The sequence below is a fragment of the Salvelinus fontinalis genome, chromosome 13 (genome assembly GCF_029448725.1).
Source record: "Salvelinus fontinalis isolate EN_2023a chromosome 13, ASM2944872v1, whole genome shotgun sequence".
NCBI lineage: Eukaryota > Metazoa > Chordata > Actinopteri > Salmoniformes > Salmonidae > Salvelinus > Salvelinus fontinalis.
This window is the reverse complement of record NC_074677.1, coordinates 42,233,032-42,244,656: the sequence shown is the minus strand read 5'-3', so window position 1 is coordinate 42,244,656 and position 11,625 is coordinate 42,233,032. Positions and strand designations below refer to the sequence as shown.

The following is an 11,625-nucleotide window of genomic DNA, read 5'->3' as shown; positions in this document are numbered from 1 at the left end:
AATACAATTTCTTTCTCATCATATACTCACTTTATCTCACATTCTCTTGCAGATATATCTGCGATTCATTGGGTAGAGCCTAGCTGTGTCCACCCTTAGAGATAACCATTCCTATGTGTTTCCATGCTAAGCCAATCCTTCACTGTGTCACAGACAGACATCACATGCTCTGTGTGCTCATCATCACATCACATGCAGCTGCAGGAGTCCACAATTGGTCTTGTGCTCAAATCATCTTTGTATGGCAGAGAGAGAATCCCTGTATTTTTCTTTCTCTAACCACCCCTTATCACTGTCACCTTGAGCCACTCTCATCCATCAGCCCGCACAAGCAGACACACACACAACCAGCTAATATTAGACGCTCCACACCACAGCAGCCACAGTATATTGACAGCCATTTACTAACACCCAGAAAGGGTAAGTGAGAGCGTGAGAGACAGGGGAACACGCAAACACTAACAAGCACACACACACACAATAAGAGACACACACGCACACTCACTGACAAAATATGTTGTCATATCCCCTCCTGTTTTTTGAGCACCGGGCGAGACGGTCGTAAATTGTGACAGAGTAAGTCAGCGGGGTTAATGTACATTCCTACCTCCCCTTCATTGTACACCCCCCTTCCCCTCCCCCGTCTAGGAGCCGTGAACTTTTCACCTCTCAGTCTCCCCCTCCCCCTCCCCCAACCCTTACCCTCCCACCTTAACCGGTGGCCTTGGGACCGAGAACAGAGAGTTCGAGCGGAAACCCTCTCTCATCGTCACACCACTCCCCACTCCACCCCGGCACACAACTTCATACCACTACCACCTCGAACCAACATGGGGCGTTCCGCTGGTTCACTTTGGCCTGGCTGCCTGCTGCCCTGGGGAATGGGAGGGAGACCATAGAGAATGATAGAGGCCTCTAGTGGCCAAAAGAGCCATTGAGGGATTCCACCATGCCTCCGCCATGTTAAAGTAGTCAAAGTAGTCAACTGGGTGGGGATTCCTATAGGCTGTAGTCTCAATGGCGCTGCCCAGGCTGTCACAAATGCTATAATGGTACAAATATATAGATGAGTCTGCTATCTATCGCTATAAAGTTATTGGGTTGGGTGGACCGGACAAGCCTAACAAGGCCAGTCCAAGCTAATGGAGTACGAAACAGAACAGTGAGATTCAGAGCTGTCCGATGGATTTTTTTTAAACGTCGCTCTGGTCTGTGGTCTCCATTCAGTTTAGCAAAACAGTATCAGACTTGGTGTCAGTGTATCACACGGTGCTTATGTTTCCACAGTGCAAGGCCAATTGACTGATGGCACGAATGTATCAAATGTGTTCACATACTCCAGTATGTGTCACTGAACTCACAGTAAAGACGTGTCTAGGAGAGTCACGTCCCCACCCAGGAGAGAACAGAGCTATTGTTAGATAGATGACACTAACATATTACGGCATCTGAAGAGTAAACCTATAAACATCCAAAATTGGAATCCCAACAAATATAGACTGAACTTGTTGAACCTTCCTGCATTTTGTAATAAACCTCAGCTCATTATAGACAAAAGTCGGTGTAGTGGTAGAGATTACAGAACTGAATATTGGTCGCTTTCTGCTCAACAAGGCAAATGGGAAATGGTAGGTTAAGCCTTCAGAAATGATGGTAGTGTTCATATTCATTATAAAGATGATTTAATGTACAGTTTACATTATTCAGTGAATTGAGTGAGTTTGGAGGTCAGTCTGTGGTCCTGTGTGAGTCAGTTGATAAGAACGTTATGCTAGCAATCCCAGGATTGCACATTCAATTCACACTGGGGCCACAAGAGCTTGGGACTGTAAGGTTCTATCTGCAAAAATATGATTCTGAGACAATTTACTTTAAATTTCCAAACCCTCATTGGTTTGAATGGTGTCAGCAATTTTTTATCATGTATTATTTTGAACTTAACAACACAAATGTGGGTATTTAGAGTACTATAGAGGTAGAGAACATTGAATAGAACAGGACATTTACACTGCTGTTGCTCTCCGTTTACCATATATGCATAGTCACTTTAACTATACTGTACATTCATGTACATACTACCTCAATTAGCCCGATTAACTGGTGCCCTCGCACATTGGCTACCCGGACTACCTACCAACCCCTCTTTTACGCCACTGCTACGCTCTGTTTATCATATAAGCATAGTCACTTTAACCATACCTACATGTACATACTACCTCAATTAGCCCAACTAACCGGTGCCTGTATATAGCCTCGCTACTGTTATTATTCACTGTATTTTTACTGTCGATTTTTATTTCCTTACTTATCTACTGTTCACTTGATACCCATTTTTTACTTAAAAATTGCACTCTTGGTTAGGGCCTGTAAGTAAGAATTTCACTGTGAGGTCTACACCTGTTGTTTTTGGCGCACGTGGCGGACTTTTATTTGAATTGAAATGTTGACAAATGTTGATAGAATCTTATAGTCCCAAGCACTCTATCCGATAGAGTAGGCCAGAAGGCTAAACTGAAAAACCTTAACTGCAACTTAAGCCTACATTAAACTTAAAATGTACCAAATAAAATGATGGCGGACCTGCATAAGCACTTCTGTGCAAGGGCGTTCATTTACATAGTGATTCCGAAAGAAACCAGTACTGCCACAAAAGTATACATTATGGGGACAGCTAAACAGTGCAGTCCCATTAACAACTCAATGAAAAGGCCCCCTTGAATTGAGAGGCTCCTTTTGTAGGGGGAAGCCCCTCCCCTTAAGAACATACCAAACATACAAATCAAGCCATTACAAACATCAAAGCATACATTTTCCACTCAGCCAAACATTTTAGGAATTATCTTCATTGTACCTTTGCAATCAGTTTAGCATAATTGAATATAGTACAATATATAACACATTTATATAACCCCACCACTACTGACATGGTGTCTTCCAATCCGCCCATACACATGAACGCGCAATTCTGGACAGGCACTACAAAGCCTGCAGGATTGCCGTAGCTCGGGTCCTTATTCCAGCATACCCGGAAGCTACAGAGATGGAAAGAATGGAACAGAAACAAACAAAGCGCACATCCAAAACATTGATAAGTACAATAAACGTCCATTAAATTAAACATGAAAGCGTGTGTGTGTGTATTCTTTATACCATAACAAGCTGTTACTGGAGCGAGGTAAGAATGTGTGTAATGCATGAACTGAGATCGCTAGTTTAACGTGTGAGTCGACCCACATAACTAACGGAACTAAAAACGGAGCAGGGAGGGAGAGATTATGTGTGTGTGTGTGTTTTATTTTACCAAAGGCTGCCCGCAGCCAGTGACGGACACGCTGGTGTAGTAGTATGTGTTACAGACATAAATATTAGTCACCTGTTTAGCAAGGCATATGGGAAATTATATGTTAAGAAATTGATGTTCATAGTCATCAAATATGATTTAATGTGCAGTTAACATTATTCAATCAGTCGGGTGAGTTTGTAGGTCTGTCGTGGCCCGGTGAGTCAGTTGGTAAGAACGTTATACTAGCAATCCCAAGGTTGCTTGTTCGATTCCCACTGGGACCACGAGTGCTTGGAATGTTAAGGATCTAAAATGCAAGAATATGATTCTGAGATCCTTTACTTTAAAGTCCTGAACCCTCATTGGTTTGAATGGTGTCAGCAATTTCTATCTTGCATTATTTTGATCTTAACACGAATTTGGGTATTTAGAGTACTACATAAACTACCAGAATTTTGGTAACTTTCAGGTTTTGGGGAATTTAAACAAATTAGTTATCTAGTAAAGAATATTGAACATAACAAGGCTAACTAAATGTGCTTCTAGAACCTTATAGTCCAAAGCTCTCTGTACTAAAAATGAATGACCTCACTACTGTAAGTCGATTTGGATAAAAGCGTCTGCTAATCATCATTTATACATTCATATTAAGTAAGATTATATTGTTCTCTGTGGTGTACAGTAATGAAAGTTGTCTAGAGGTTTTGATCCCAGCATGCAGCAGAGTCCTTACCGCACAGCTTTGAAGCGAGGGACCATGATGTAATTTGGGTAAAGAGGTGAAGGAAGAAGTGCATCTGAACTTTGTACATAATTGGCTACAGATCGTTGTGTTCTTCCCCCAGCTGCCTGCGGCCCTACTGTTCTCTACTCTATGGTTTTCCCCTAGTGGAATCTCTTTCATTACCACGTCCTTCCCACAAGCCTCGCTGCTCACTCCCTGGCGTGTTCATACATGTGCTAGTCTTAGACTCCTGTCGTCCTCTCTTTTACTGTACTCTTGTCTCGCGCTCTTTTTTTTCTGTTTTTAAAAGTACGATATCTCACACCCACACAAACACAACAGAATTCAAAAAAACTAGTTTGTCAAATGTTAATTATTACACTGTTCTTAATTTATATGAGTTCATTTCCAAGCTGTATTGGGAATCGAGGATACATCTGTTTGTCTTTGACGGGTGTCCTTAAACTGACATAAGTCAAATTTCATGAACATATTGAGTGATTGCGCAACAGCTCAATCATAATGTCATATTGAAATGGAATTATAAATTCTGTATTGATTGACATATGATAACATTAAACCCTGATCTAACAGTGTACACAGCACATCATCTGTAAAAAATCACGGAACAAAATTTATGACTCAAAAACACATGAATACTAATACCCATGTTGACAGCAGTTTTTAATGTTTTTTTCAGCAGTTTCCGGCAGATGATTGGCGTTTCCTCAGGGAAAGCTAGGAGGCTGTACAGTTATCTCCTGTGATGTCACTCTGAACTATACAACCTACTACCTCAACCTGCGGGAACACTGCCTGCATGGGGGGGTGGGCAGAAAAAAACTTGTACCGGTACAAAAAACTTGTACCGCATTATACATTTGGGGGTGAGGGGTACAGAGGTGTAGTGGTACGGGGGGAGGGGGGGGGGGGGGCAGCAGTTTAGAATATGGCTGGGTAGATGGTGTGAGGTTGAAAGACAGGGGAAATGAGTACAGTTGGAGTTTGAGCTGGATATGGCTGGGAGTGTTAGCTGTGGTGAGTAGGGCAGGAGACTGGGTTTTTGAGATGAGATTTGGGATAAGGCTGTGGTGGGGGGTAGCAAAAAGGTGTAAAGTGAGGATTAGGAATATGACAGGCTTGGGAATAGGGATGGAAAATCTCATGCAGGAGCCCAATAGAGGTATGTCACTTGTACAATAAGGTTGTCCTAAGGGTGGGGCTCCACTGGATGTTAACATTTAACCTTTCACCTCAAGTACCTCTCCCCACCCTGCCCCAGCCCTGCCTCTCCATAAGGTTATCACATATCGTCCTGATACGGTATTCCAATACCTTTCCTACAGCCTACCTGTACTGTATACTCCTAGGTCAGAGAGGGGTGCTGTGATGGCCACACAGACACATACCTATAGACACGAGCTTGTGCGGCCAGTCACCACAAGTTCGGATCTACGGGTTTGTGGCAGCTGGCAAGTTCTCTTCGGGGACTAAACAAGATGAGGGATAGTCTTGTCTAAACTAGGAAACATGTTAATGATAACGTTATCATTTTTAATCCATTGTCAGGAGTCCTTCTGTGTCTGACAGAGAACAATAAGGAAACATAGAATACCAGAATGCCTCCTAAAGGTCATGCGTCATCATTTGAGGAAATGTGTCTCCTGTATAGTATATAATATAGTATACGACTGTCTCCTGTATAGTTCTATACTCTCTATATCCACTCTATCTGCTGGACATCTAAGTAGTGAAAACCCACTGAAGGACACAGTCTTCGCGCACAGAACATGGCTCTTCACGACACAACGAAACACGACATGGCACAACGCAATAACAAAACATCACACAATAAAACACAATCAATTGTCAGTAATAAAAAATGAAAGAATACCTCACTAACAAAAGAGCAATACAAATTCTGTCAACATTGTTTAGGAATGTACACTTCCCCCAAACATGTAATCCCCCATGCCATCTTTGTACGTTTTAAATCATCACTGTGTGTTTATTTCATGAAAATAACTTCAAATATATGTTTTATTTATTTCCCTGAGCCTCCTTTGGCCCTTGAAATGCTCAGTCTGATCGTGTGGGTGTTAGGAAACTAATTTTAAGATATTTACGTTCACAGCCCCTGATTGGCTGATAGGATGGTCTAGAGACCACCCTTTTACTCAGGTGAACAGTCATTGGTCTATTATAATTAGATCACATTATGATGTCATGATCCCACCTGAACAGGTTGAATTCCAGGATTTTTTTCCCGACAAGCTCATACACAAAAAGTGTATTATCATACTTTTTACAATTTCAGATTGTTATTTAGACCTCATCGTGTGGAAATCTAATCTAAAAAATACAGGAAATCACGTATTTAAATGCAATGCCTCTTTAAAATCTCATGGTAATTCCTCATTCATTTCTTGTCATTTTTTTGCACTTTGGCTTTAACAAAAAATGTACCACAGTGAAGGACAATTGTTAGAATCATTCATACACAAATTGAAATGATCCCTCAAGTCCCTTTTTTTAATCTTTATTTAACTAGGCAAGTCAAGAAATGTAGGAAAGCGCATGGAAACCTTGCCTGAATACAGGTTCAGACTAATATGATTGTGGTGGTTGACAATAAGATAATGGGCCCATCCTTGAGTATATATTGAGGTATCAAACGTTTGTCCTGAAAAAATATATTGAGGCAAGATTTTATATTCTTTATCGAATGTTACCTTCAATAACAAGCCGGGGTTGATACACTGCACTACTATTCTGTTTGACAACCGAACGAGACCTTCAAAATCTGTCCGTCTGAAATGTATTATATACCACTTATCAGTTGAGAAAAGATTGGGGATCTCCTGTGATATGGCACAATGAAGTGGACAAGACACATGACTGTCATATGCGCTTGACGTTGTATAACCCTTATGTGACTCATATACTTTTGCCTCTCAATATCAAAATATCAAAAGGGAGGAGAGAGAATAGTATGTTGGTTATTACAATGCCTTATTGCATTTTCATGTTAGCGTATATTCATTATTTTCAAGAGGTAGCCAGGAAAAATCATTCAAGTATCCGGGACGAACAATAAATATTTCATTTCAGATATGTCTGCCCATCTTCCTGATTTCTGAATTGTAATATAAAAATGGACCTATACAGACTTTGCAAATAATATCTGTTACCACTTAATAAAATGTCAGGGTGTGAGTACATTTGTTGAAGAAATACTGCAATGCAGAATTGCAACAAAAAAACGAGTTAAAATGGATTTAAATCTGGCCATAGCTCTTATATAAAGACATTTTAATAACTGCTATAGAGAAAGTCACCCCAGGGGATAGTGCAGAAGGTATAATTAAACAATGAATAAGACAACAGTCAAATGAAAGGTCACATGAATTAACAGTAAATCAATGAACTCAATGAGTTCTGCTGAGCCACCTTGTCACTCTAATCACCACAGAAACACAGCACACCTCTTGATTAAGGTGTGTAACAGAAATGATAGACCGTGTGACATTCAACTACAAATTGAAAAGGTCATTCAATTGTCATAGCGAACTGTAAATCAAAACAAAACATGGCTCTGAAAGATATTTTTGATTTGAAAATGCCACGTTTCATTTATGTACATCACTACACTATCTTTCAGAACAATCACTGTCAAATATTTTTCACAAGCTGAGGGTGAATATGCACACGAGGGAGAGATTTAATTCGCTTTATTTATGTTACCGTACTTATCTCCGAGAAATATAGGAATTCACAATCACCGTTAAAAACAATACAGGTACTATAGGGTAAGGTCAGTCGAACATGAGAGAATGAGAGGTACAGAATCATAGGTCCAGTTTCGCACTTATCACGACAAACCAAGACCAAGAGAGAAATGAATTGAGAAATGAATAGAAAAATACAGAAATACGAAAAGAGAAATGCCAACGTACTGGTGTGGTAGTGGGTAGCCAATGGTGTGGGCTGGAGCCAACATGGTGTGGGAACCAAAGGGCTGGTCAGTCCTCGTCTCCTCGTCTGGCATCAAAATGGAGTCAGGCTTGGTGGACAGAGTAGGCCGGCTCTTTCAGTGAAAATACAGCAGGGACCTGGGACAACACACACAAATTGTTACAACCACATTGTGAAGAGAGCAAAGAGTCTGTCTGACACCCTTAAACCAGACACACACACACACACATTCACACACCCAGACACACACGCACATACAACACACAGTCACAAACACATCCCAACGTCAGTATACCCAAAAAAGAGTTCAGAAACTACTAGCGATAAAAGCCCAATAATAGCAGCATTGTTTTAACAAGAGAATATCGGCAAATCACCGGCTGAAATTGAAGCAAAGATACTGTCCCCCTCTTTCTTTCTTCCTCCTTTCACCCTCCTGTCCTGCTGTCCTATCCTCAATAACAGGGGTACAAAACCCAAACCCCCAAGATGGAGTTTGAAAAAATCTACGGCGAGCTAGAGACGGCGTAAGGTTGAATGCAGACGGTGAGATGTGGTCGAGGAGGAGCTGTTGTAGCTGCTCAGGGCTGGCTACAGAGAAAGTGGAATTTGTGACCATGCAAAGGAAAGGGTGGTGTTTTCTTTTTTTTTTTGGCGCTGCTTCATTCTGCCTGTTTTTTTTTTATCCCAGCAGGGTCCTTGGCTGCGGTTCTGACTCTCCTTAGCTGTGCCAAAACGTTGGACGTTTCCTTTTGTTTTAAACTCCCCTGAATTGAACCGAACAAGGGGATGACAAAAAGATATCGCCTCGAACAGGCAGGGGAAAAATTTACCCAGAAATGTTCAAAGCAGAGCGAAAGTTAGAGAGGAAAAGAGGGGGGAAAGAAAGAGAGACAGAGAGAGAGAGAAAAAGCGAGTGTGAGAAAGTACAAGATCAAAAAATAATAGAAGCTTAACAGAAGATTGAGGAGAGAAAAAAAAAGACATTTCAAAGGAAAGGTGAATACTGAAAATGACTGCTTTTCGCACCGGACTTTTCTCTGCAAACATGTCTCCCATCTCTCCCCAAATGCGAGCGAGCCAGCTGCCTAGTGAGTCTTCTCACCTCTCCTCCGCCCTCTCCATAACAGAGCAGCCCTCGCCTCAGCCCCAGCCTTTCCAATCTACGCCACGTAGTGAAAGACATAGAGAGAGAGAGAGAGAAAGCGGCCACTTTTCTCTCCCCTTTCCAAAATGGCTGAGGGCCGGGGCCGGACAGAGACAGAGGGAGAGCTACAGCTAGCGGAGAGGGAGAGTAGCGCTTGTCACGAGAGGGCTGTCTCACCCCGCCTCACCCCTTCTCACCCTGCTGCAACAGAGCAACTCTCTCTCTTAGTCTCCTTCCTCTCACACACCCTTTGTCCCATTCACTCACTGTCAGGCCAGAGCAATGGCGCACAGTTGTGTCGTCACCCCATAGGAAGAAGCCTTGGTCAGCCTGGACCAGCCTGCCATGCAGGGAGGATGCTGCTAGTAGTGCCAGTAGTGCCTGGCTGTATGATGATGCTCGAGTCTGGCAAAATATTATCTGCCTATCTGGTACGCGGTCTGGCAGTTCCATCTAGCTAATCTCCTCCTGATGCAGTGATATGTATTTTCTGGTTGGCTGGTTTTGTGTCTCTCTGTCTGAATGTATGACCAATATCTTTAACCTTTTCAATACTATTCAGGATATGAAAATCACAGAGATTCTGGATCCAGAGGGAGTCATTTCAGTGTCGCACGTGCTAACACCTAATTTCTTCCCGATGTTTAGGGGGATATATTTACCAAGCTGATGAAATTTCGGCTGATACACATTTTAAAAACACAACATTGATACAAAAAATTTAAAAAAAAATTGTATTAGTAATATTTTTGCGTTCTCTCTGTTTTGGTTTGGCAGTAAATTTGTTGCTGCATGAAAACATGAAAATTGCAGACTAGTAGGCTAGGTTATTGTTCATCCACATTTTGGACATCTATCAATTATAAATGGTCCGGCATTTTAAATGACTACCTCGACCTTAAAAATCCCATCTGTGTACTGCTGTCAGCCAACCCATTTCAGTCTATTGGAAGGTATCTTTATATGTCTGAATGTAGTAACAAAAATGATCCGCCAAAGACCCTTGCCTTGACAACTATTTTGTATTGATGGAATTTTTCCAAATTAATTATGCTCCAGTCCTTACAATGAATAGGCCTGAATTTAAATGATATTTTATGACAAAATGAATGTACCCTACCATACAAAAACATTATTTTGAACAGTACGCATGTGGCCTGGTCTAAAATAATAACATTGAAATGAATAGGAAAATAAAAGGTATTTTTGTACATTTTTGTACCCCCTTCCATCCCACCAACACGTGAAATAACCTATTTTAAAGTAGTGTCAGGGAGAAGCTGTGTAAATAATAATGGGAACTCTCTCTTTTCTGCCTGAGTCTGCTGTCTGAGCCCTGCCAAGGGTCTGCTGTCTCCTCTCTTCCACAGCCACAGTCTCAGCCTCAGCCTCACACAGCCACCACTTGAATCTCAATGAACACATTTGACTTTCAGGACACACATTGCCAAGTCCCCTGGCTGGCTGTCGCAGTGCCTAGACTAAGTCCCAAATGGTACCCCATCCCCCAAAGGGCCCTGGTCAACAGTAGTGCACTATATAGGGTGACATTTGGAAAGCCTAGTCTACATGGAGAACTAAGGCCCTCTCTGGAGCAGCCGGGGGAACAAAGAGGGAGGCAGACGAAGCAGACATGGGCACAACCCCAGACTAAGGCCCCATACAGCACCCCCTAGAACGTGCCAGAACCCCCAGAGGACAAAGGCCAACACCCTTCTGGGGAGAGGGGTGAGGAAGCAAGGGAGAGAGGGTAACAGACAGACATGGTAGGCATAACCCCATACACCACTGAACCCCAAGAACCCCTGAGAACCACCCAGAACCCACAGCGAACAAAGACTAACACCCACCAGGACCCAGCCAAAGTCAATCAGTAAGGGAGAGAAAGAGAGAGAAGTAGAAAAGAGGGGTCAGAGACCCAAAATATCATAATCACTAGGAGCAATGAGTAATATACTGTAATATATTGTCATATATTGTGCAATATATGAAATACCAGTGCTAACATGAGAATGTAAAAATTGGGCAGCAATAGTCCAAAATCCTTTACAACTTATGCTAACTGTCAATGGGAAACCAGAGTGACTTACAGGAGCAATTAAGGTTAAGGGCCTTATTAAGGGCCTTGCTCAAGGGCACATCAACATATTCTTCACCCAGTCAGCTCGGTTATTCGAACCAGTGAGCATTTGGTTACTGGCCCAATGCTTTTAACTACTACACAGATATAATGTAAGAGCAGATAATGTACAGTGTAATGTGGAGCAATTATGCTGTTTCTTTAAAGCAGTCTTGCATTCCTCTTACAGTTTTGTGTCCCAACTGGCATCATATTCCCTATATAGTGCACTACTTTGGACTGATGAGTGCAGAGAGGTTTATCTTTGTTTTCCAACATGTCTCTCTGGGCTCTGAACTCTTTGTTCTTTCCGGTAACTGATGAATCATGTCCACTGAGGCCCAGAGAGTGAACACACTGGTTACAACCACATAATA

The 11,625-nt window shown here is 42.0% G+C and overlaps 1 long non-coding RNA gene across 1 annotated transcript; it reads right to left on the bottom strand.

The window, feature by feature from the left end:
- Window positions 1–7,284: 7,284 nt before the first annotated feature.
- On the bottom strand, window positions 7,285–9,354 carry LOC129868724 (uncharacterized). The gene is made up of 2 exons (XR_008761799.1): window positions 8,360–9,354; window positions 7,285–8,119 (listed from the first exon to the last, which is right to left on the bottom strand). It is a non-coding gene; the product is annotated as an uncharacterized LOC129868724 (long non-coding RNA).
- Between the last annotated feature and the right edge of the window lie 2,271 nt (window positions 9,355–11,625).